At 37.4% G+C, this 24,199-nt stretch overlaps 1 long non-coding RNA gene and 3 pseudogenes across 2 annotated transcripts; all 4 read left to right on the top strand.

Moving 5' to 3' along the window:
• The first annotated feature begins 4,745 nt into the window (after positions 1 to 4,745).
• On the top strand, positions 4,746 to 23,800 carry LOC117083675. The gene is made up of 3 exons (XR_004437161.1): positions 4,746 to 4,929; positions 13,121 to 13,123; positions 23,790 to 23,800. It is a non-coding gene; the product is annotated as an uncharacterized LOC117083675 (long non-coding RNA).
• On the top strand, positions 6,132 to 6,809 carry LOC117083672 (annotated as a pseudogene).
• On the top strand, positions 7,089 to 8,424 carry LOC117083671 (annotated as a pseudogene).
• Positions 10,812 to 12,823, top strand: LOC117083670 (annotated as a pseudogene). The gene has a single exon (XR_004437159.1). The product of XR_004437159.1 is annotated as an NADH-ubiquinone oxidoreductase chain 5-like (transcript).
• Positions 23,801 to 24,199: the final 399 nt, after the last annotated feature.

Below are 24,199 nucleotides of genomic sequence, written 5' to 3'. Positions count from 1 at the left end.
ATGTCTGAAGATCCAAAACCTCCCATTCCTCTGTTAGGATGTTGGATTTTATTAGTAGCTTTAACCAAAGGCAATAGGATTAACTGTGCTATTCTATCCCCTTGAGGAACAGTAATGATACTGTTAACAGCCCTGGCCATAATTTTAATTTATCCAATAATCATTATCGATTACTCCTGGAAAGACTTGTAGACCTTTCATGGTGACACTGCTTCTTCCCAGGATTAATCCAAAGGTATCAGGAGGCAAAGGCCCATTATTCCAGTGCCTAAAGCTTGTGCTCCCATCTCAGGCATTAATACTGTGTGGGAGGTGGACAGAGGTCCAGTCCTGCACTTCCTGGGGTTGCTCTACTAAGTCTTGAAATGGATTGTTGCTGCTGGCTGGAACAAAGCTGATCGCCCCATAACCTTGTTTCGGGGCCTGGAGCTGGCCCCTCATCCCGTTTCCCTGTTGGGATGGTAAAGGATTTCCCTGACTGTCAGTTTTAGATTTACATTCATTAGCCCAATGTTTTCCTCTTTTACACCTTGGGCAAAGGCCTGGAACCTTTGCTTCAGAGTTTTTATTTGAATCCCCATGGCAATCTTTTGCAAAATGTCCCCTTTTGCCACATTTAAAACACCCTCCTTTTTCTTTGTTCTTATTATTAAGGAAGTCTTTTACGGTTTGTCCACTGAAAGCTGCGGCCATTGCTAAACCCTGTTGATAGGAGGGCCCAATGTCTGAACAGAGACAGATATATCCAGTTAAGTCTGTTTTCTTTCTATAAGGTCGGATTGTCGCTTGACAAGCTGGATTGGCATTTTCATAAGCCAATTGTTTAAAATAATCTACACCCGCCTCGGCATTACCAAAAATCCTTCCTGCGGTTGTTATGAGCCTATGTACAAAATCTGCAAATGGCTCATCAGGTCCCTGCTTGACTCCAGTGAGCGAAGCTCCTGGGTTTCCTTTAACAGGGAGTTTCCTCCAGGCTTTTGTAGCGGCCGCCTGGATTTGTGAAAATAGTCCAGGGTCGTATTGCATCTGAGCATCAGTGTCGGTATAATTACCTGAGCCAGTTAACATATCAAAGTCCCAACCATTTCCTGCCTGTTGGTTTCTTTTGGCTGTATCTCTGTAATTTTCAAAAAAACTCCGATTTCCAAATCAAATGATCTCCCCCTGAGAGGACTGCTCTGACTAGTGTGTTCCAATCTGTTGGAGTAAGCCAGATATCGGCCACAGACCTTACTATAGCAAGAGTGTATGGAGCAGTAGCTCCATATTGAGAAACAGCAGTTTTTAATTCTTTTATGACAGTGAAATCAAATCCATTATGATGCCTCCAGGCCTGACCCTGTCCATCTACCGTTTCAGTTACCGGGAAGATATCTTTAGGGGAGGATTCTTCCCTGTCTGGGCTAGTAGAAAATCTTCCTTTTGGGACATGTTGTCCGGGCCGCTGAGGTGGGCGAGGAAGCCTCCCATACTCTCTGAATTAGTTACACTCTCATTTCCTGTTTTTAATTTTTGCAGCCTAATGATTAGTGACTGATAACTCTTCTAGCTTAATTTGCTCTTCAAGCTGAGCGATTTTTCTTTGAGTTCCTCTTTTGGATTGACTACCGCCATTACGTTGGGTGCAGAAGCACCACGTGTCCTGTTATAGGGAGGCGGACGCGTGAAAAAGGGAGGCCAGTTAGTATTATGATATCTAGCTGCGTCTTCCTCTAAGTCATCCCAATTTACATCTGAAAGGTCAGGATTGTCGTTACTTTTATCTTTTTGTGATGTTTGCAGAATTGGGTATTTTTTGGGCCTTTTCTCGCCTAGCATCATTTTGTCTTTTACAGAAGGAGTTGGCCCCCTCGCCATCACTTTCAAGAGAAATAAGATCTACTTCTTTGTCTGGCGGGGGGCTCCCGAGGTCGGTCTGAGAACTGATCTTTAAAATCTCCTCACTCTGGGCGACCGCAGCCATTACTTGTGGATCGGCCTCCTTTTTATCTATTAGATCCTTGATTAAATTCCAATACAAAAAGGCAGTTACAGGAATTTTTTCTGGCCCAAAGGTATTATAATAATCTTGAAAGGCGTCTCCCACCCTCCGCCATCTTTTTATGTCAATGGTTCCTTCCTGTGGGAACCAAGGGCAGGTATCTTTCACAAAATCAAAAAATCTAAATAAATCACCACTTTTAACCTTTACTCCCTGTGTCTTTAAAGCCTCTTTTAATTGCCCTACATAGATTTAATGCTGGCTTAATTCTTGTCCCATTTCGGGCGTGTAACTTACCCTCAACTCCGACGCAGCAGGCTCCTGCGACGGTCGGAGGGATTTTTCTTTCACTTTAGTCGCCGGCCTTTCTATGCGCCCTCTTCCTCACACAGTTCCCTCATATCCAAGCCCCGTGTTTGGGCGCCACGTGCCCCATCCAGCGGGATCGTTAACACAGACCTTGGAGGAGGGGGTGGGAATTTAGAGAGACAAGAGACACAAGAAATGGAGACAAGACAGTATCCTGATCAAGTCTCATTTAATGGCGGCGGTGCAATGCCTTATATAGGCTGGCAGGGAAGAGGAAGGGCGGCAGAGCAGGCGGGGAGGAGAATAATGAGAGACGTCACCAGGCGCATGCTCAGTAGACTTAGTCTTTCCCGGGCGTGGGAAGTTATCTACGCGTGCGCGGGAAAAGTTCGCGTGTGCGGGAAAAGTTGATGATGAAGAACCAGGAAGTGTGCCATCTTGTCTCTGCAATGTGGAGCTTAAGCAACAGAGGCCATGGCAATTTCTGGGCCTCATGGCTCCGGACACAGCATCCCCCCTCAAACTTAGAAATATGTCTGAACAAAAGAGTTACTTTGATAGAGTTAAATAATAGAGGTCCTAACCCTCTTATTTCTAGGACTATTGGTGTCGAACCTACCCCTGAGAACCCAAATTGCTCCGTGCTACCTATCACACGCCATCCTAAAGTAAGGTTAGCTAAATAAGCTATCGGGCCCATACCCCAAAAATGTTGATTATACCCTTCCCGTACTAATTAACCCACTAGCTCAACATATTATCTACCTCACCATAATTATAGGCACCCTCATTACATCACTAAGCTCACACTGATTCCTTGCCTGAGTGGGCCTAGAAATAAATATACTAGCCTTCACCCCAATTCTAATCAAAAAAACAAACCCCCGTTCTACAGAAGCTGCTGCTAAATATTTCCTAATACAAGCCACCGCATCTATAATTCTCATGATAACAATCATTTCCAATAATCTATTCTCCGGACATTGAACCATAACAAACAACATCAACCAACTTTCATTTCTAATTATAACAACAGCCCTCACTATAAAACTAGGAATAGCTCCTTTTCACTTCTGAGTCCCAGAAGTCACTCAAGGAACACCCTTAATTACCAGCCTACTTCTCCTCACATGACAAAAACTAGCCCCCATCTCAAGTATATATCAAATTCACCCATCAGCTAATACAAATATTATCCTAATCCTCTCAATCCTATCTATCATAGTAGGCAGTTGAGGAGGTCTTAACCAAACACAACTACGTAAAATTATGGCATACTCTTCAATCACACACATAGGCTGAATAACAGTAACACTAGTATATAACCCAAATATCACAATCTTCTATCTGGCTATATACATTATTCTAACAACCACTGTGTTTCTAACTCTCAACCTGAATTCAAATACCACAACGCTCATGCTATCCCGCGCTTGAAACAAATTAACTTGATTAATACCATTAACATCCTCTGCTCTCTTATCTATAGGAGGCTTGCCCCCATTAACCGGTTTCCTACCCAAATGAATTACCATCCAAGAACTTACAAAAAAACAGTAACTTCACTATCCCATCATTATAATTATCATGACCCTACTCAACTTATACTTTTACATACGCCTAATCTACACCACCTCCATAATACCATTTTCCACACCCAACAATATAAAAATAAAACTACAATTCGAAAACACAAAATCCACACTTCTCATCCCCCCACTTATTCTCACTACCTTCCTCTTACCAATCTCCCCACTAACCCTAACTATTATCTAGAAATTTAGGTTAAGTAAGACCAAGAGCCTCCAAAGCCCTTAGTAAGTTAAACCATGCTTAATTTCTGAAATACATAAGGACTGCAAAATTCTACTCTGCATTGATTGAAGGCAAATCAATTACTTTAGTTAAGCTAAACCCTTGCTAGATTAATGGGACTCAAACCCATAAAATTTTAGTTAACAGCTAAATACCTTAATCAACTGGCTTTAATCTACTTCTCCCGCCGCAGGGAAAAAAGGCGGGAGAAGCCCCGGCAGAGATTAAAGCTGCTCCTTTGAATTTGCAATTCAACATGAAAAATCACCTCGGAGCTGGTAAAAAGAGGGCTTAACCTCTGTCTTTAGAGTTACAGCCTAATGCTTACTTAGCCATTTTACCCCATTTTTCCACCTATGCTCATTAACCGTTGGCTATTCTCAACAAACCATAAAGATATTGGAACTCTATACCTATCATTTGGCACATGAGCTGGAATTATAGGCATAGCTCTAAGCCTTCTTATTCGAGCTGAATTAGGCCAACCCGGCAATCTGTTAGGCAACGACCATATTTACAACGTTATAGTTACAGCTCATGCATTCGTTATAATTTTCTTTATAGTTATACCCATCATAATTGGAGGTTTCGGAAATTGATTAGCACCCTTAATAATTGGCGCTCCCCGTTTAAACAATGTAAGCTTTTGACTTCTTCCTCTATCCTTCCTACTCCTACTCGCATCCGCCATAATAGAAGCTGGTGCTGGAACAGGCTGAACAGTTTATCCTCCTTTAGCAGGAAATTTCTCTCACCCAGGAGCCTCTGCAGACCTAACTATTTTTTCACTTCACCTAGCAGGCATTTCCTCTATTTTAGGAGTCATCAATTTCATCTCTACTATCATTAACATAAAACCTCCTGCAGTATCTCAATACCAAACTCCCCTATTTATTTGATCTGTCCTAATCACAGCAATGCTACTATTCCTATCTCTACCAGTATTAGCTGCCAGCATCACCATACTACTAACAGACCCTAATCTCAACACCACTTTCTTTGATCCTGCCGGGGGAGGGAATCCCATCTTATATCAACACTTATTTTGATTTTTCAGCCATCCTGAAGCTTATATCCTCATCTTACCTGGATTCGGAATAATCTCTCACATTGTAACATACTATTCCGAAAAAAAAGAACCCTTCAGGTATATAGGCATAGTTTGAGCTATAATATCAATTGGGTTTCTAGGCTTTATTGTATGAGCACATCACATATTTACAGTGGGTATAGACGTAGATACACAAGCCTACTTTACTTCTGCCACTATAATTATTGTGATTCCTACTGGTGTTAAAGTCTTTAGCTGACTCGCAACACTTCATGGAGGTAATATCAAGTGATCCCCTGCAATATTCTGAGCCCTAGGTTTGATTTTTCTCTTCACCATAGGAAGCTTAACCGGTATTGTGTAAGCAAACTCATCCCTAGATATTGTACTACACGACACATACTATGTTGTAGCCCACTTCCACTATGTCTTGTCAATGGGAGCTGTATTCGCTATTATAGGAGGTTTTATTCACTGGTTCCCTCTATTTTCAGGCTACACACTAGACCAAACTTACTCCAAGGCCCACTTCGCCATTATATTTGTAGGCGTAAATTTAACTTTCTTCCCACAACACTTCCTCGGCTTACCCGGAATATCCCGACGCTATTCTGACTACCCTGATGCCTACACTGCGTGAAATGTTCTATCATCTATAGGCTCCTTCATCTCCCTAGTAGCAGTAATATTAATAGTCTACATAACCTGGGAAGCCTTTGCCTCAAAACGTAAAGTCTTATTGATCGAACAACCTCCTACTAACCTAGAGTGATTACATGGCTGCCCTCCGCCTTACCATACATTTGAAGAAGCAACCTATATTAAACTAGATAAAAAAGGAAGGAATTGAACCTCCTAAAACTGGTTTCCAGCCAATCCTATAACCTCTATAACTTTTTCAATAAGGTATTAGAAAAATTATTTCATAGTTTTTTCAAAGCTAAATTATAGGTTAAATCTTATATACCTTATATGGCTCACCCAGTTCAACTAGGTTTACAAGATGCCACATCCTCTATTATAGAGGAACTAATCGCCTTTCATGACCACGCTCTTATATCCTTGATCAGCTTTCTAGTTTTATATGTTCTATTCTCAACAGTCACAACAAAACTAACCAACACTAACATCACAGATGCCCAAGAAATAGAAACCATTTGAACGATCTTACCCACTATCATTCTAGTCTTAGTCGCTCTCCCATCCCTGCGCATCCCATATTTAACAGATGAAATCAACAACCCCTGTTTTACTATCAAATCAATTGGACATCAATGATACTGAACCTATGAGTACACAGACTATGGAGGCTTGATCTTTAACTCTTATATACTCCCCCCATTATTCTTAAATCCAGGGGACCTTTGAGGCCTAGAAGTTGACAATGGAGTAGTCCTTCCAATTGAAGCTCCCATACGTATAATAATTACATCTCAGGACATCTTACACTCATGAACCATCCCCACACTAGGTCTAAAAATAGATGCAATTCCTGGGCGCTTAAACCAGACTACATTTACCGCTATACGACCAGGCGTCTATTATGAACAATGCTCAGAAATTTGTGGCGCCAACCACAGCTTTATACCTATTGTCGCAGAATTAATTCCACTAAAAATTTTTGAAATAGGACCTGTATTCACCCAATAGACACACCACTTCCCACTTTATACTTCTAATGGCCCCCATGGCCCCTCAAAATTTTTACAGACCCACTGTACAGCTATTCCAGCATTAACCTTTTAAGTTAAAGATTGAGAAAAGCATTCCTCTCTGTAGTGAAATGCCCCAACTAGATACATCCACACGATTCACTGTCATCACAACCATACTCCCCACACTATACCTCATCATACAATTAAAACTATTAAACACAAATTACTATCTATCCCCCTCACACAAACCCCCTAATACACAAACCCACAATAACACCTGACAATTAAAATGAACGAAAATTTATTTACCCCATTCATAGCCCCAACAATCCTAGGTCAGCCTGCTGTAGTATCCATCATTCTATTTCCCATGTTACTATTTCCAACCTCCAAATTCCTGATTAACAACTGATTAATTACTATTCAACAAAACCTAGTTCAACTCATCCTAAAACAAATAATAATAATTCGCAATACCAAAGGACAAGCCTGATCTCTAATACTGATATCCCTAATTATTTTTATTTCCATAACCAACCTTCTCGGACTTACACCTCACTCATTTACACCCACCACCCAATTATCTATAAATCTAGCCATGGCAATTCCCCTATGAACAGGTACACTAACTATAGATCTTTGCTTTAAAACTAAAAGCTCTCTAGCTCACTTTCTGCCACAAGGTACACCCACACCCCTTATTCCCATACTAGTAGTCATTGAAACCATTAGCTTATTTATTCAACCAGTAGCCTTAGCTGTGCTCTTAACCGCTAATATCGCAGCAGGCCACCTACTAATGCACCTAATTGGAAATGCCACACTAGTACTATCAACCATCAACTTCCCCGCTGCCTCACTAATCTTTGTACTCCTAGTGCTATTAACTATTCTAGAAATCGCAGTCGCTCTGATCTAAGCCTATGTTTTCACACTCTTAGTCAGTCTTTATCTACATGACAATACTTAATGACTCACCAATCTCATGCTTAACACATAGTTATACCCAGTCCCTGACCATTAACAGGAGTCCTATCAGCCCTCCTGATAACATCTGGCTTAATTATATGATTCCACTTTTATTCCGCTACTCTACTAACACTAGGTCTACTAACCAACATACTAACTATATAGCAATGGTGACAAGACATTGTCCGAGAAAGTACCTATCAAGGCCACCATACAATAGCCGTCCAAAAAAGCCTGCGTTACGGAATAGCATTGTTTATTATCTCAGAAGTTTTCTTCTTTACCGGCTTCTTCTGAGCATTCTACCATTCAAGCCTCACCCCAACCCCATACCTAGGAGGTCACTGACCACCAACAGGCATTACTCCCTAGATCATCTAGAAGTGCCTCTTTTAAACACCTCTGTATTACTCGCATCAGGAGTTACAATCACCTGGGCCCACCATAGCCTAATAGAAAATAATCAAAAACAAATAATCCAAGCCCTATCTATTACAATCCTACTAGGCATCTATTTCACCCTACTACAAACCTCAGAATACTTTGAAGCACCCTTTACTATTTCTGACGGTATCTATGGTTCAACATTCTTTGTTGCTACAGGCTTCCACGGACTTCACATCATCATTGGATCTACATTCCTTATTATCTGTCTTATTCATCAACGAGTATATCATTTCACATCAAACCACCATTTTGGCTTTAAAGCCGCCGCTTGGTATTGACACTTTGTAGATGTTGTCTATATTTCCTCTATATTTCTATCTACTGATGAGGGTCTTATTCTTTTAGTATAACTAGTACAATTGACTTCCAATCAATTAGTTTTGACAGCATTCAAAAAAGAATAATTAACATATTATTAGCTTTAACAATTAACACTCTACTAACCCTACTACTGATAATCATCATATTCTGACTGTCTCAACTCAATTCCTATACAGAAAAAACTAATCCTTGCGAATGCGGTTTTGACCCACTAAACTCTGCTCGTATTCCTTTCTCCATAAAATTTTTTCTAGTTGCCATCACCTTCCTGCTATTTGATTTAGAGATTGCCTTACTACTACCCCTACCATGAGCCCTCCAAACAACAAACCTCCCTATAATGATTAAGTCATCCATCATATTAATTATTATTCTAACTCTTAGCCTGGCCTATGAATGAACTCAAAAGGGACTAGACTGAGCTGAATTGGTAAGTACTTTAAACAAAACAAATGATTTTGACTCATTAGATTATGATAACCATACTAACCAAATGCTCCTTATCTATATAAATATTGCACTAGCATTTACCATTTCACTCCTAGACATATTAATCTACCATTCACACCTAATATCCTCTCTACTGTGCCTAGAAGAAATAATATTATCACTCTTTATCATAAGCACCTTCACAGCTTCAAACATACATATCCCCCTAGCTAATATTATACCCATTGCCCTATTAGTATTTGCTGCTTGTGAAGCAGCAGTAGGCCTTGCCTTATTAATCTCAATCTCTAACACATAAGGCCTAGATTACATCCACAACCTAAGCTTACTTCAGTGTTAAAAATAGCTATTCCTACAATTATATTGCTACCGACAACATTATTTTCCAAAAACAACATAATCTGAATTAACTTAACTACACATAGCCTAATAATTAGCTTTATTCCCCTACTATTCTTCAACCAAACTAATAACAATCTCAACTATTCAACCTATCTATCTTCTGACCCGCTAACAACGCCCCTCCTGATACTAACTGACTGACTCTTACCCCTCATAACCATAGCAAGCCAGTATTATCTGCACAATGAATCCCCCTCACGAAAAAAGCTCTACCTTTCCATAATGGTCCTCCTACAAATTTCCCTACTCCTAACATTTATAGCCACAGAACTAATCATATTCTACATTTTATTTGAAACCACCCTCATCCCTACCCTAATTATTATCACCCGATGAGGCAACCAAACAGAACGCCTCAACGCAAGCACATACTTTCTATTCTATACACTAGCTGGCTCTCTTCCCCTACTCATCATATTAATCCACACCTATAACAGCCTATACTCACTAAACATTACATTACTAACTCTCGTGGCTCAAAAACTAACAACCACTTGATTCCACAACCTTACTTGACTAGCATGTACAATAGCCTTTATAGTAAAAATACCCCTGTACGGCCTACACTTATGACTTCCTAAAGCCCATGTTGAAGCCCCCATTGCAGGATCAATAGTTCTTGCTGCAGTACTCTTAAAACTAGGCTGCTATGGCATAATACGACTCACCTTAATTCTCAACCCCCTAACAGAATATATAGCCTATCCATTCTTCATGCTATCTCTATGAGGCATAATCATAACGAGCTCAACCTGTCTTCGACAAACGGACCTGAAATCACTTATCGCATACTCCTCCATAAGCCACATAGCTCTAGTGATCATAGCTTCCCTCATTCAAACCCCCTGAAGCTTCACTGGTGCAACTATCCTTATAATCGCCCATGGACTCACTTCATCCATACTATTCTGCCTAGCAAATTCAAACTATGAACGAATCACAGCCACATTATAATACTTTCTCGAGGACTTCAAACCCTACTTCCGTTAAAAGCCCTCTGACGATTTACAGCAAATCTTACTAACTTTGCCTTACCTCCCACTATTAATCTAATAGGAGAACTCCTCGTAGTAATAACTTCATTTTCCTGATCACATATTACCATTGTACTCACAGGACTCAACATACTAATTACAGCCCTTACTCCCTCCATATATTTACTACAACACAATGAGGAATACTTACGTATCATATTATTAATATAAAACCCTCTTTTACATGAGAAACACATTAATATTTATACATTTTTCACCCATTCTCCTCCTATCCCTCAACACTAGTATTATTCTAGGCTTCACCTCTTGTAAATACAGTTTAACTAAAACATTAGACTGTGAATCTAACCATAGAAGCCCACTACTTCTTATTTACCGAGAAACCTCTCAAGGACTGCTTAACAAAAAGGCTTTCTCAACTTTTAAAGGATAACAGTTATCCATTGGTCTTAGGAACCAAAAATGTTGGTGCAACTCCAAATAAAAGTAATAACCATGTACACCTCCATTACTATAATAACCCTAACCTCTCTAATTCTCCCAATTATCATTACCTTTATTTACCCCAACAAAAAACACTTACATCCTAACTACGTAAAAACAACTACAATGTGTGCTTTTACTGCTAGCCTCCTTCCCACGACCCTACACATTCGCCTGGATCAAGAAACAATCATCTCAAACTGACATTGGACAACAATCCAAACATTAGAACTAACACTAAGCTTCAAATTAGACTATTTTTCCATAATATTCATCCCAATCGCACTATTTATCACCTGATCCATTATAGAATTCTCATTGTGGTACATATACTCAGATCCAAATATTAAGCAATTTTTAAAATATCTTCTCATCTTCCTCACCACTATATTAATTCTGGTTACTGCCAACAACCTCTTCCAACTTTTCATTGGATGAGAAGGCGTAAGAATTATATCCTTTCTACTAATTAGCTGATGACACGCTCGAACAGATGCTAACACAGCAGCTATCCAAGCAATCCTGTATAACCGCATTGGCAATATTGGCTTTATCCTGGCCATAACATGATTTCTCCTACATTATAACTCATGGGACTTTCAGCAAATATTTATCCTAGACTCCAACTCAAATCTCCTTCCACTGATAGGCCTTCTCTTAGCAGCAGCAGGAAAATCAGCCCAACTTGGCCTCCACCCTTGACTACCCTCTGCCATGGAAGGCCCAACCCCAGTCTCAGCCTTACTCCACTCCAGCACCATAGTCGTTGCTGGGTTATTCCTACTTATCCACTTCTACCCCCAATAGAAAATAACGCATTAATTCAAAGCCTTACACTATGCCTAGAGGCCCTTATCAACATATATACAGTAGTCTGTGCTCCAACACAAAACGATGTTAAAAAAATTGTAGCCTTCTCTACCTCAAGTCAACTAGGCCTAATAATAGTCACTATCGACATCAACCAACCATACCTAGCATTCCTACACATCTGCACTCATGCCTTCTTCAAAGCCATACTATTTATTTGCTCCAGATCTATCATCCACAACCTAAACAATGAGCAAGACAGCCGAAAAATAGGAGGACTATTTAAAACAATACCCCTCACTTCAACTTCCCTAACCATCGGTAACCTAGCACTCACAGGCATGCCTTTTCTCACAGGCTTGTACTCCAAAGATCTTATGATCGAAACTGCAAACATGTCGTATACCAACACCTGAGCCCTATCTATCACACTCATTGCCACTTCCCTAACAAGTGCCTACAGTACTCGCACTATTCTCCTCACCCTAACAGGACAACCTCGCTTCCTAATCTCAATCAACATTAACAAAAATAACCCAACCCTATTAAACCCAATCAAATGCCTCACAATCGGCAGTCTATTCACAGGATTTCTTATCACCAATAGTATCTCTCCTACCGTGCTCCCCCAATCAACTATACCTCACCACCTAAAGCTCTTAGCTCTATATGTAACCGCCCTAGGCTTCCTAGTAGCCCTAGATCTTACCCTTACAATCAATGAACTCAAAATACATACTTCATCACACATATTTAAATTCTCCAATATACTAGGATATTTTCCCACTACAATCCACTGCATAACCCCCTACCAAAACCTACTTATAAGCGAAAATCTAACTTCCCTTTTACTAGACTTAATCTGACTAGAAAAATCTATGCCTAAAACAATTTCACACATCCACATTATCACTTCCATCACCACAACCACCCAAAAAGGTATAATCAAATTTTACTTCCTCTCTTTCCTTATCCCCTTATCCTAACCCTATTCCTAATAACATAACCTATTTACCTTGAGTAATCTCAATTACAATATAAACACCAACAAATAATGTTCAACCAATAACCACCACTAATCAACATCCATAGTCATACAAAGCACCAGCACCAATAGAATCCCCTCGAATTAACCCTCGTCCCTCTCCCTCAAAAATCACCCAACTCCCTATATTATTAAAATTAACCACCACCACTAATCCATCAAAATTTAAAACTCATAAAACCAGTTCTACCTCCATCACTAATCCTACCAGAAGACTCCCTACCAGTTGGCCTTGGGCCAACACATGCTGGCACCTGTATGGGTGATTCCAGGTATCCAAGCTCTTGGGCAGATAGCATGTCATGTTCAATGGTGGTTGCAGTGGTGGTAAAATGTTATTTTGGTTCCTAAGCACTGAACCTTGCGTTGTCTGTGGTTCAATAGGCTGTGTGGTCAGCCTCCAGGCCAGTAGCTATTGCTTGCAGTTAGAGATAAACTGAGTTGATAGTGGTAGAGTGTTTATGGTCAATATCAGTTCTCTGGGAAGAGTACTCCAGTGATCCAGGCGGTGAATTGGGTTGCAGAGCCCCCAGGGCCCTGGATCTTACACTCTGTTTCATGGGAGGAGGCAAAGCCTGGTAGAGATAGGTGAAGTAAGCTTTTACTCAGTGGCCCCAGATGCAAATGCCTCCACCAGCTTTGTCTGGCAGAATGCTTGGGTGCAGGGTGACCACATCTGTGCTAAGGTCCTGCCACAGGAAGGGTGGGACTAATCCCAGTGGTCACAGATCTTACTGGCAGATGGAGGACTTGTGTCCTTTTCACATTCCAGTCCAAATCCATCTTGGCTACTGTAGCTGACCTGTCTAGCCTGTCAGACCCAGGAGATTACATCTAGCCTGAAACTCAGGCCCAGGCTGTGTGAGTCCCCATCCAGCTTAAGACCAAACATTCACAGCAACTCTTGTCTGTCTTATGTCCTGGGGGCAATGCCCACTTCCAGCACTGATGACTGTAGCCTACACTATGTTTACTTCTCAGTTCTGGTTGTGAAAACCACCTCCAACTCATGCCTTGGTTCCACAATAAGCAGCCTGTTTCCCTAATGCATGGGACTAGTGCAGGTTCCCAGGACTGCACACAGCCTGCTAAGTGTAGGAATAAGGATGACACCTTGCTATAGCCAGTTAGGTTTCAGAAACTGCATGGGACCCAGAGTGATTTCTCTCCCTGGAGAAGTTTATTCTCACAGTTTCTTGGCTGTTCCCTAAGATTCAGGAATTAGGAGTGTCAAGATGCTATCCTATGGCCTGGATGGCCTTATTCTCCAGTGGAAAAGTGGACTGCAGAAAAACATTCACACATTCTCATCTGTACTGGGAAGTCACTTTGAATTCCCAGCCAATTCCAGTCACATCAATTGCCTGTTTCTTTTCTTCCTAGTTTTTGAAGTTTCCTGTTCTTTTTCTGTTAAACTGCCATGTTTCTTATTGGATAATGTATACAAAGTATTATATTGTTTATACATTACTAAGGTTTTTCTAAGTGGATAAGATGTACTTGAAATGCTTCTAATCAGTCATCTTAAACATTTTAATAATTTTAAATAAGAGCATTATTGCTTTACAGAATAAAAGCATCTGTATACACTGGTATCAATAAATTATATAAATATATAGCTCTATACATATTTTATATAAAGCATAAATAATGAATGTTGCCTTAAATAATAATTTAAACAATATCTGCCATGGTATCATGAATTTACCATTTTCTTAAATCTAATTTTATTATACTTTGAGATTATTTAATTTCTATAAAAATTATATTCTATTTAAGGAAGTTATTTTTGGTATATATGTCTTGATTAAGTAATATGAGCTTCAATGCTTCTATTTTAATATGACTATTATAATTGTGTGGATATTATAATAATTTACACATTTCTAATTTCTTATGTTCAATGATGCACTAGATTCATTTATAGACACTTTTGTGAATATCAGCTACTGCTGAAAATTATGAGCTCAGCATAAGCTAAAGATTAAAATTTGAGCTCCTTCCATTACTATGTTCAACTCAAATATCCTTCCCAGATTTGTCTTCCCATTTTAGGTAATCAAAATGATTATCATAATAGTAGTAATAAAGAAAAGAATAAAAATAAGAGAGAACTTTAGTCCAATTGAACTACACATCAACTACCATATACATACTTCCTAGCCTCAGAGTGGTCTTGGTGTCAGGATTTCTTATATCAGTCTTTCTTGGAATACATATTTTTACAATTTCTGTAACTATTGAAATCCATCTTATATGTCAAGATCTAGCTCACATAATAAATTTAATTTTCTTTCTTCTAATAAAGCAAGCTTACTTTCTACTACAATGTCCCTTACTACATAAAATCTATTGTATAAAAGCTCCTATAACAGCTTAACATGTTATCAAGTTTAAATTCCTTAAAGGCAAGCATCATTTTCTCCATGTATTTGTTAAAACTACATTAAAAATGCATAGATATACACACATTTTAACACCTTAATTTGATTCAATTATATGTCATTGTCTTGACTATAACTTAACAGAATACTTTTAAGGATCGCAGGCTCTCATATTGTTTATTTTTGAAAAATCTAATTTGCTCATGTGATTGAACTACACATTGAGAGTAATGATTCATATTCTTCTTGAAAACCTTAATTGGAGAATCATCTTTAATCTCTATGCTTTCAAAATATAAATTTAAATGAGATTTCAGTATTATACATTTATTTTTAGTAATAAATATTTAATTTTTAGTTCAAAGTGACCCACAGAAACCATCTTTTGATTAAGTTTCTAAATTTAAGAATATATATTTAAAATTAAGTAAATTGTTTTCTCTAACAATTAACACTATTAACTCCTCACCACTTCACAGCCCTGAACTACACTCTATAACTTTATTCCAGAATACAATAAGACTTTATATAGAACAAGTTTTATTAAATATAAACTACAAATTCTTACACACTCATGAGTTATACACTGGGAGAACAGAGAACAGAAGATATTTTTAACAGACTTCATTTTCAAAAATAGCGTACTGATATCCTTCCTTTTTTTTTTTTTTTTTCTTTTTTCTAGGAGAGATACTATTGTCTAGGGGTTCTCTGGTTCTGTTTTGTTAAAAACACCTATGTACTTCTAAGCTGTTCTTCTGATCCTGTGTTACCGAGAGAGAAGGTTGATCTTTCAACTTACTTTTATTTTCTGCCTGCCTTTACAAAGCGTTACATTGTATATCTAATGCTGATATCAGTTATAATAGATAGTAAGGGTAGATAGTATACCAGACTCTTTTTCTACAATATTGGCATTGTTAGAGAGATCACTGACCTTGGAATAACTTTTACGTTACCTTGACTTCCTCTGTAAGTCATCTGTACTAGACGAACAGCTGGTGAGATAATGCATGATGCCTATGTATAGCCTGAATATTCCTTAATATTGGTTATTTAACTATTTCATTGTGCTTATTTGTGCCCATGTCTATTTGACTGTGACAACCATAGTATTTTTCAATACATTTTCTGCACTGTGATCTCGTCCCTCTCCATGAAAAAGGAGAGTCAGTTTGCCTGACCATTAAATCTGAGGAAAAAAATATGTACAACAAATATGTTAAATAAGTAAAGGTGATAAATGAAACAAAGAATATGAAAAATCGGGTAGGGCATTGAAATAGAAAGGTACAGGTAGAGGCCTAGATGTAACTTTTAAATAAAGAGGTAGAAAAGTCTTTTTTAAGTGGTGATATTTAAGTAAAAACTTGAAAGAAATGAGGAAGATGCCCCCGTGGATATCTGGAAAGAAGGTTGTGTAATTGCTAATTTTAATTAATTTTGGTTTTGCATTAAATTTAACTTTCTTTTTCCAAATTCAGTCAGAAACTTAATCACATTTATAATACATTTTTCTAGCATTATTGAAGTATAGTTGACAAAATAAATGTACATATTTACAGTGACAGTATATAATGTAATGTTTTGATATATGAGAACATTGTGAAATTATTAGTACAATTGAAGCTAATTAATATATCCATTACCTCATATCTTTTCTCTGTGTGTGTATGGTGAGAACTCTTAAAACTACTGTCTTAGCAAATTTCCAATAACCAGTTCAGTATTAATTAGAGTCAGCAGGCTGTATATTACATGCATTCATTAAGCTTGCCTAGTTGAAATGTTGTTCCCTTTGATCAGTACCTTCCCATTTCCCCATCTCCCCACTCGTCACAACCACTATTCTACTCTTTGCTTCTATATATTTGATTCTGTTTTGCTTCCACATATAAGTGACAGCGTACAGTATTTGTTTTTCTGTGCCTGGCTTATTTCACTTAGCATAATGCTCTCCAGGTTCATTCATATTGCCACAAGTGACAGTGTTTCCTTCTTTTTTAAGACCCAAAACTATTTTAGTATGTGTGTAATTTTCTTTATACATGTATCCATCAATGGAAACATAGGTCAATTCCATATCTTGGCTATTGTGAATAATGCATCAGTAAACATGTATGTGCAAATATCTCTTTTACAATTTGATTTTATTTCTTTTAATTTTTTTCTCCAAAGGGATATTGCTGCATCATAGTAGTTTTATTTTTATTTTTTTGAAGAATCTCCATACTCTTTTACACCATGACTGCTCCAATTTGTACTCCCTTCTAAAAATGCACAAAAATTCCCTTTTCTGCACATTCTTGTCAACAAATATATTTTGTCTTTTAGATAATACCCAGATTAACAGTTGTAAGGTGATATTTTACTATGATTTTGATTGGCATTTTGCTGGTGATTAGTGTTGTTTAGCATTTTTTTATATATCTGTTGGCCATAAGCCTTCTTTTGAGAAATGTCTATGCAGGTCCTTTGACTATTTTTTAAATCAGGTTATTTGTTTACTTGCAATTGAGTTGCTCATATTTCTTATACATATTGGATATTAACATATCATCAGATACATGACTACCAAATAATTTGTCCCTCTCTATGAGTTGCCTCTTTAATCTATTGATTGTTTTCTTTGCTGTGCAGGAGCTTTAAAATTTGATGCAATTCCATTTGTCTATTTTCCTTTTTGTTCCCTATGCTTTTAGAGTTGTATGGAAAAAAATCACAGTCCATCACTATTATGAAGAAACTTTAACATTATATTTTCTTCTAGTTTTACAGTTTCATACCTTACATTTAAGTCCCTAATCCATTTAGAGATTTTTCCATATGGTGTAAGCCAAGAATGTGGTTTAATTATTCTACATGTGGATATCCAGTTTTCCCAACCCATTATATGTTCTTGGAATGCTTGCCAAAAACTAGTCTTGTATCTATGGGTTTATTTCAAGATTTTCTCATCTGACATATATATACACACATATATATGTATATATACACATATGTGCATATGTATACATATATGCATATATACATACGTAGACATATATGCATATATACATACGTAGATATATATGCATATATGCATATGTAGACATATATGCATATATAGCCTGCTGTGAAACTATAAGTATCATACTGTTTTTATACTCTAGCTTTATAACATTCTAAAATCAATAGTGTGATTCCTACATTCTTGTGTTTTTTCTCAATATTGCTTAGGCTTTGGAGGGTATTTTATGATTGAAAGTATTTAGAAAACTTCAGCATCCCTTTCTGATTAGAATTCTAAACTAATTAAGTATGAAGAAATGTACCTCAACATAATAAAAGGCTTTCCTGACAAGCTCAGAGGTAACATCATATAGAAATCTTTTTCTCCATGATCAGGAACAAGACAAGAATGCCAACTCTTACCACCTCTATTCAGTATAGTACTGGAAGCACCAGTCAAAGTAATTGGGAAATAAAAGATATCAAAATATGAAAAATATAAATAAAACTATCTGTGTTTGCAGATGACAAGACCTTGTTTATATAACACCCCAAAGACTCCACCAAAAAAGCTCTTAGAACAAATACATGAATTAAGTAAAAGTGCACGATACAAAACAAATAAATGGGCCACAAGGACCGTAATACATGGGCAATTCCTGGTGCTGGGCAAGGCTTGAAACCAGTAGGCGTGGGGGCATGCAGATTAGTGAAACACCAGTCCAGGCAGCCAAAGAGTGCTTGCATCACCCTTCCACCATTTGCAGGCAGCAGAGCTCACACCTCTGAGAGAATCCTTCCTTGCCCTTGAGGACAGGAGAGGGAAGAGGAAATATAACTTTGCTTGCAACTCTGATACAAACTCACTTACAGTACGATAGAGCACCAGGGAGAATTTTGAGGCCCCCATTCCAGGACCTAGCTCCCAAATGACACACCCTGGTCCAGAAGGGTATCCATCCACTGCCTTTAAGGAAAGGAGTCAGTCTAGGCAGGATTCACCACCTACTAACAGGTTTGTGCTCTGAATAATCAGCATTGGTACTCATGCAGTACTCGCTATAGGCTTTGAGTAAGACTCTAAGACATACTGGCTTTAAGTGTGACCCAGCACATTCCAAGCTCTGGTGGCTACAGTGAAACATTCCTTCCATTTAACAAATGCAAACAGAAAATTGAAGAGGACTTGGTCCTACACCATAAGAAGTAGCCTGGACAAAGTGGGGTAGAAAGTCAAGCAGGCTCTTGGGGATCCCCATTCAAAGTGTTGGGTCTTAGATAGAACTTCTAGACCTGTCCTGTGCCAGAGAAGATACCACTGGCCTGAAGGGACAGCCCCAGGCTTGGAAGCATTCATGATAACCTGGCTAAAGAAGAATGCTTGGGTCTTAAACGAACACTTGTAGTGCCAAGCAGTACTCACAATGAGCCTAGGATGGTGGTGGCCATGGGGAGAGACTACTCTGCTAATGAAAAAGGAATATAAGAATGGAAAAAAAAAAAACAACTCTGCTTGTGGCTTGGATGCCTGCTCGGCAGCAGTAGAACAGAGCACCAGGTAGATTCCTATCATTTCCAAATTCAGGACCTGGCTCTCAAATGACATCTCTGGATCTACCAAATACCAGGGAGAATTTGCCACCATGAAGGGAAGAACACAACTGCGGTCTGATCCAGCACAGTCTACGTGATAATTGCCATAAGGGTGCTTGTGTTATCCCTTGCCCAGCTTTAGGCAGTTCAGTATAGAAAGAGTGACTGCTTATTTGGGGCGGGGGGGGAATAAAAAGGAAGAAATAAAGAGTTTCTACCTGGTAATCCAGGTAATTCATCTGAATTGTACCCAAGACTACCAAGGCAATACCTCTATTAGTCTGCAAGAATCATAGCAGTGCAGAGATTGGGATGTCCCTAATGTAGGTATGACTGCAGTGATCAAAAACTTGGATCACAACACTCAAGTCCCTATGAATATCTGGAAAGTCTTCCTAAGAAAGACAGGTCTAAAACGTCCAGAATGTGAAGACTAAAATTAATACCTAACTCTTCAATGCTTCAATACTGAAAAACATCCAAAAGGATCAAGACCATACAGAATAACATGCTCTCACCAATAAAAAATAAATAAAAAACCTAAATAAAGCATGAAGGACCAATCATGGACATGGAGAAACAGAAGCATGTGAACTTTCAGACAGAATATTCAAAAATAGCTGTTTTGAAGAAATTCAACAAAATTCAAGAAAACACAGAGAAAGAATTCAGAAGCCTGAAAGATACATTTAGCAGTGAGATTAATATAATTTAAAAAATCAAGCCGAAATTCTGGAACTGAAAAATGAATTGACATACTAAAGAACACCCTAAGCAAATATAACACCCCTCAAGACCTCAAGACATTTAATAATAAAACTCCAAAAAGACGAGGATGAATAAATAATCCTAAAGGCAGCAAGAGAAAAGAAAGAAATGGCATGTAATAGAAATCCAATATATCCGGCAGCAGAATTCTCAGTGGAAGCCTTAGAGGTCAGGAGAGAATGGCATGACATATTTAAAGTAAAGAAAGTGGAAAGAACTTTAATCCTAGAATAGTACATCCAGCAAAAATGTCCTTCAAGCAAGTAAGAGAAATAAAGGCTTACCCAGACTAACAAAAGCTGAAGGATTTCTTCAACAGAGTACTTGACATACAAGAAATGCTAAAGAAAATTATTCGGTCTGAAAGAAAAGACATCAATGAATGACAGAAAGTCATCTGAAGGTACACAACTCTCTGATAATAGTAAGAACAAAGAAAAACAAAGAATAGTATAACACCCTAATTGTGGTGCATAAACTACCCATATCTTGAGTAAAAAGACTAATAGATTAGTCTATCAAAAGTAATAGCCACAACAACTTTTCAAGACATGGACCCTATAATAAGAAATAAATACAGACAACAAAAGTTAAAAATCGGGGTGAAAAAAGTTAAAGTATAAATAATGTATTAGTTTTCTCTTTGCTTGTTTGTTTATTCAATCAGTGCTGAATAGTCATCAGCTTAAAATAATGGGTTACTATATTTTATTTGAAAGCCACATGGTAACCTCAAATCAAAAACATACAACAGACACATAAAATCAAAAAGCAAGGAAAGAGAAAATCATCTTTCCTTTACTAAAAAGAACACAGAAAGAAAGAAAAGGAGGAACATAAGACCACAAAACAATCAGAAAAACATTGCAAAATGACGAGTAAGTCCTTACTTTTTAACAATAACAATAAATGTGAATCAACTAAATCCTCAATGAAAACAAATAAAGTGAATGAAAGGCTTTTAAAAAATCCAAAAATCTGTTGCCTGCAAGAAACACTATTCACCTATAAAGACAAATGCAAACTGAAAATAAAGAGACAGAAAAAAGAAATTACATGCAAATGGATTTTTTTTAAGTAGCAATGGTCATACTTAGATTAAATAGATTTCAGGACAGAAATTTCAAAAATGTACAAATAAGGTCATTATATAATGGTAAATGCATCAATTGTACAGGATAAAAATTGTAAATATATATGCACCCAATATTAGAATACCTGATTTAAAAAGCAAATATTAACAGAGACAAAGAGAAAGACAGACTCCAATACAATAACAACTGGAGACTTCAGCAATTCACTTTCAGCTTTGGTGAGATTATGGAGATAGAAAATCCAAAAATAAACTATAGATTTAATCTATACTCCAGACCAAATGAACGTAATGGATATTTACAGAACATTTACTCCAACAACTGCAGCATACACATTCTTCTTCTCAGCACATGAATCATTCTCAAGGCTATCCCATACACCATATGTTATCCACAAAAAAAATCTTGAAAAATTAAAAAAACACTGAAATTACATCAAGCATCTTCTCTGAAAGCAGTTAAATAAAACTAGAAATCAATAACAAGAGAAATTTTGAAACTATACAAATACATAGAAATTGAACCACATGCTCCTGAATGACCAATGAGTTAATGAGTAAATTGAAAAGGAAATTAAAAAACTTCCTGAAACAAATAATGGAAACACCACATCCCCAAGCCTATGAAATACAGCAAAAGCTGTACTAATGAGAAAGTTCACAATCCAAGTCACCTACATCAAACAAGTAGAAAAAATTTAAATAAAATACATTATTGTATGAGTCTAATATTATGCTGATTCCAAAACCAGATGAAGACACTTCGAAAGTGAAAACTACAGGCCAATATTTTTTATGAACATTGATGTAAAGATTGTCAAAAAGTAATAACAAAAAAAATCACCAACACATTAAAAAGGTCATTGATTATGACATATTGAGATTTTTCCCCAGAGATGCAAGATGTTTAAACATACGCAAATCAATAAATGTGACACACATTATATTTTAAAAAGGGACAAAATCCACATGATAGTTTCAATTGAGGCTAAAAAAGGATTTGATAAAATTCAACACCTCTTCTTGATAAGAACTCTCAAAAGCTAAGTGTAGAAGCAAAATATCTCTACACAATAAAAGCCATATGTTACAGACCAACAGCTAGTATCATATTAATTGGATAAAACTCCAGCCTTTCCTTTAAGGTCTGGAAAACAAGAATGTCCACTTTCATGACTATAATTCAGCATAGCATTGAAAGTCCTAAATGGAGGAATCAGATAAAGGGCATCCAAATTGGAAAGAAAGAAATCAAATCATTATTTTGTGTGTGTGTGTGAATAATACGATCTTCTATTAGAAAAAACCTAAACATTAAAACTACTAGAACCGATAAACAAATGTAGTAATTTTGCAAGATACAAAATCTAGCTTACAACTATCATTAACAATTTTATATACCAACAGCAAAGAGGCTGAAAAAGAAATCAAAACAGTAATCCCATATACCATACTATGAATGTTATAAAATATCTTGAAATTAATATAATGAAAGAATTGATTGATGTCTATACTAAAAACTATAAATCATTGATTCAAGAATCTGGAGAGGACAGAAAAAATAAAAAAGATATCCCATCTTCCTGGAATGAAATAACTCACGTTTAAAATGTCCATACAACCCAAAACAATCAAGATTCAGTGCAATCCCTGTTAATATAACAATGACAATCCTCATAGGAAAAAAAAAATTAAAAACACACAAACACAGTCTTAACATTTATATGTTTCCACAAAAGACTCAGGCAAAGCCATCTTGAGCAAAAAGAACAAAACTGGAGGAATCTCATTCCTGACTTCAAATTATACTACACAGCTATAGTAATCAAAGAAGCACAGAAATGTCATAAAAAGTGATACACAGACCAAAGCAACAGAGTAAAGAACCCAGAAGAAGAATATTCATGCATCTACAATAAACTCATTTTCAACAAAGATGTCAAGAATATACATTGGGAAGAAGATAGTCTCTTCAATAAATGATGCTGGGAAAACTGGATATCATTATGGAAAAGAATGAAACCAGACCCCTATCTCTTGTGACATACAAAAATCAATTCAAAATGTTAAAGACTTAAATTTAATACCTAAAACTATGACACTATTAAAAAAAATAGGATCACATGTAGTTAGAAAGTTTCTGCACAACAAAGGAAGTAATCAACAACGTGAAGATAAAGCCCACCGAGTGGGAAAAAATTTGCAAACTGTCCATCTGAAGAAGATTAATAATAGGATCTTAAAAGCAGCTTAAGAAACTCTACAGGATCAAAAATAATCTGATTAAAAAATGGGCAAGTGGCCTGAGTAGACATTTTTTCAAAAGAAGACATACAAATGGCAATCAGGTACAAAAAAGTTGCACATATTTCTGCTGATGGGAAGTTTCTTTCAGAAGAGGCACATTTGCCATGTTGAGCTCACTGTGAAAAGTCTTTAGCTCTAACTCAAGAGTCTGGTAGCCTTGGTGCTCATGAATGGTCTTGGAGATTTCTTTTCCCTTTCATCCAACACTGAAGACACAGCTGGGGCTTCTCCCTTAGGGGCTCAGCATTGGTGTGTCTGTAGTCAGCCTTTTGAAACAGTTAAGTGTGACTGCATCCCCACAGGAGAAGAAACCTTCAGGTTCAGGCT

The sequence above is a fragment of the Trachypithecus francoisi genome, unplaced genomic scaffold (genome assembly GCF_009764315.1).
Source record: "Trachypithecus francoisi isolate TF-2019V2 unplaced genomic scaffold, Tfra_2.0 Lachesis_group0, whole genome shotgun sequence".
NCBI classification, from domain to species: domain Eukaryota; kingdom Metazoa; phylum Chordata; class Mammalia; order Primates; family Cercopithecidae; genus Trachypithecus; species Trachypithecus francoisi.
The sequence above is the reverse complement of the archived record's forward strand: the minus strand, read 5'-3'. Positions and strand labels throughout refer to the sequence as shown.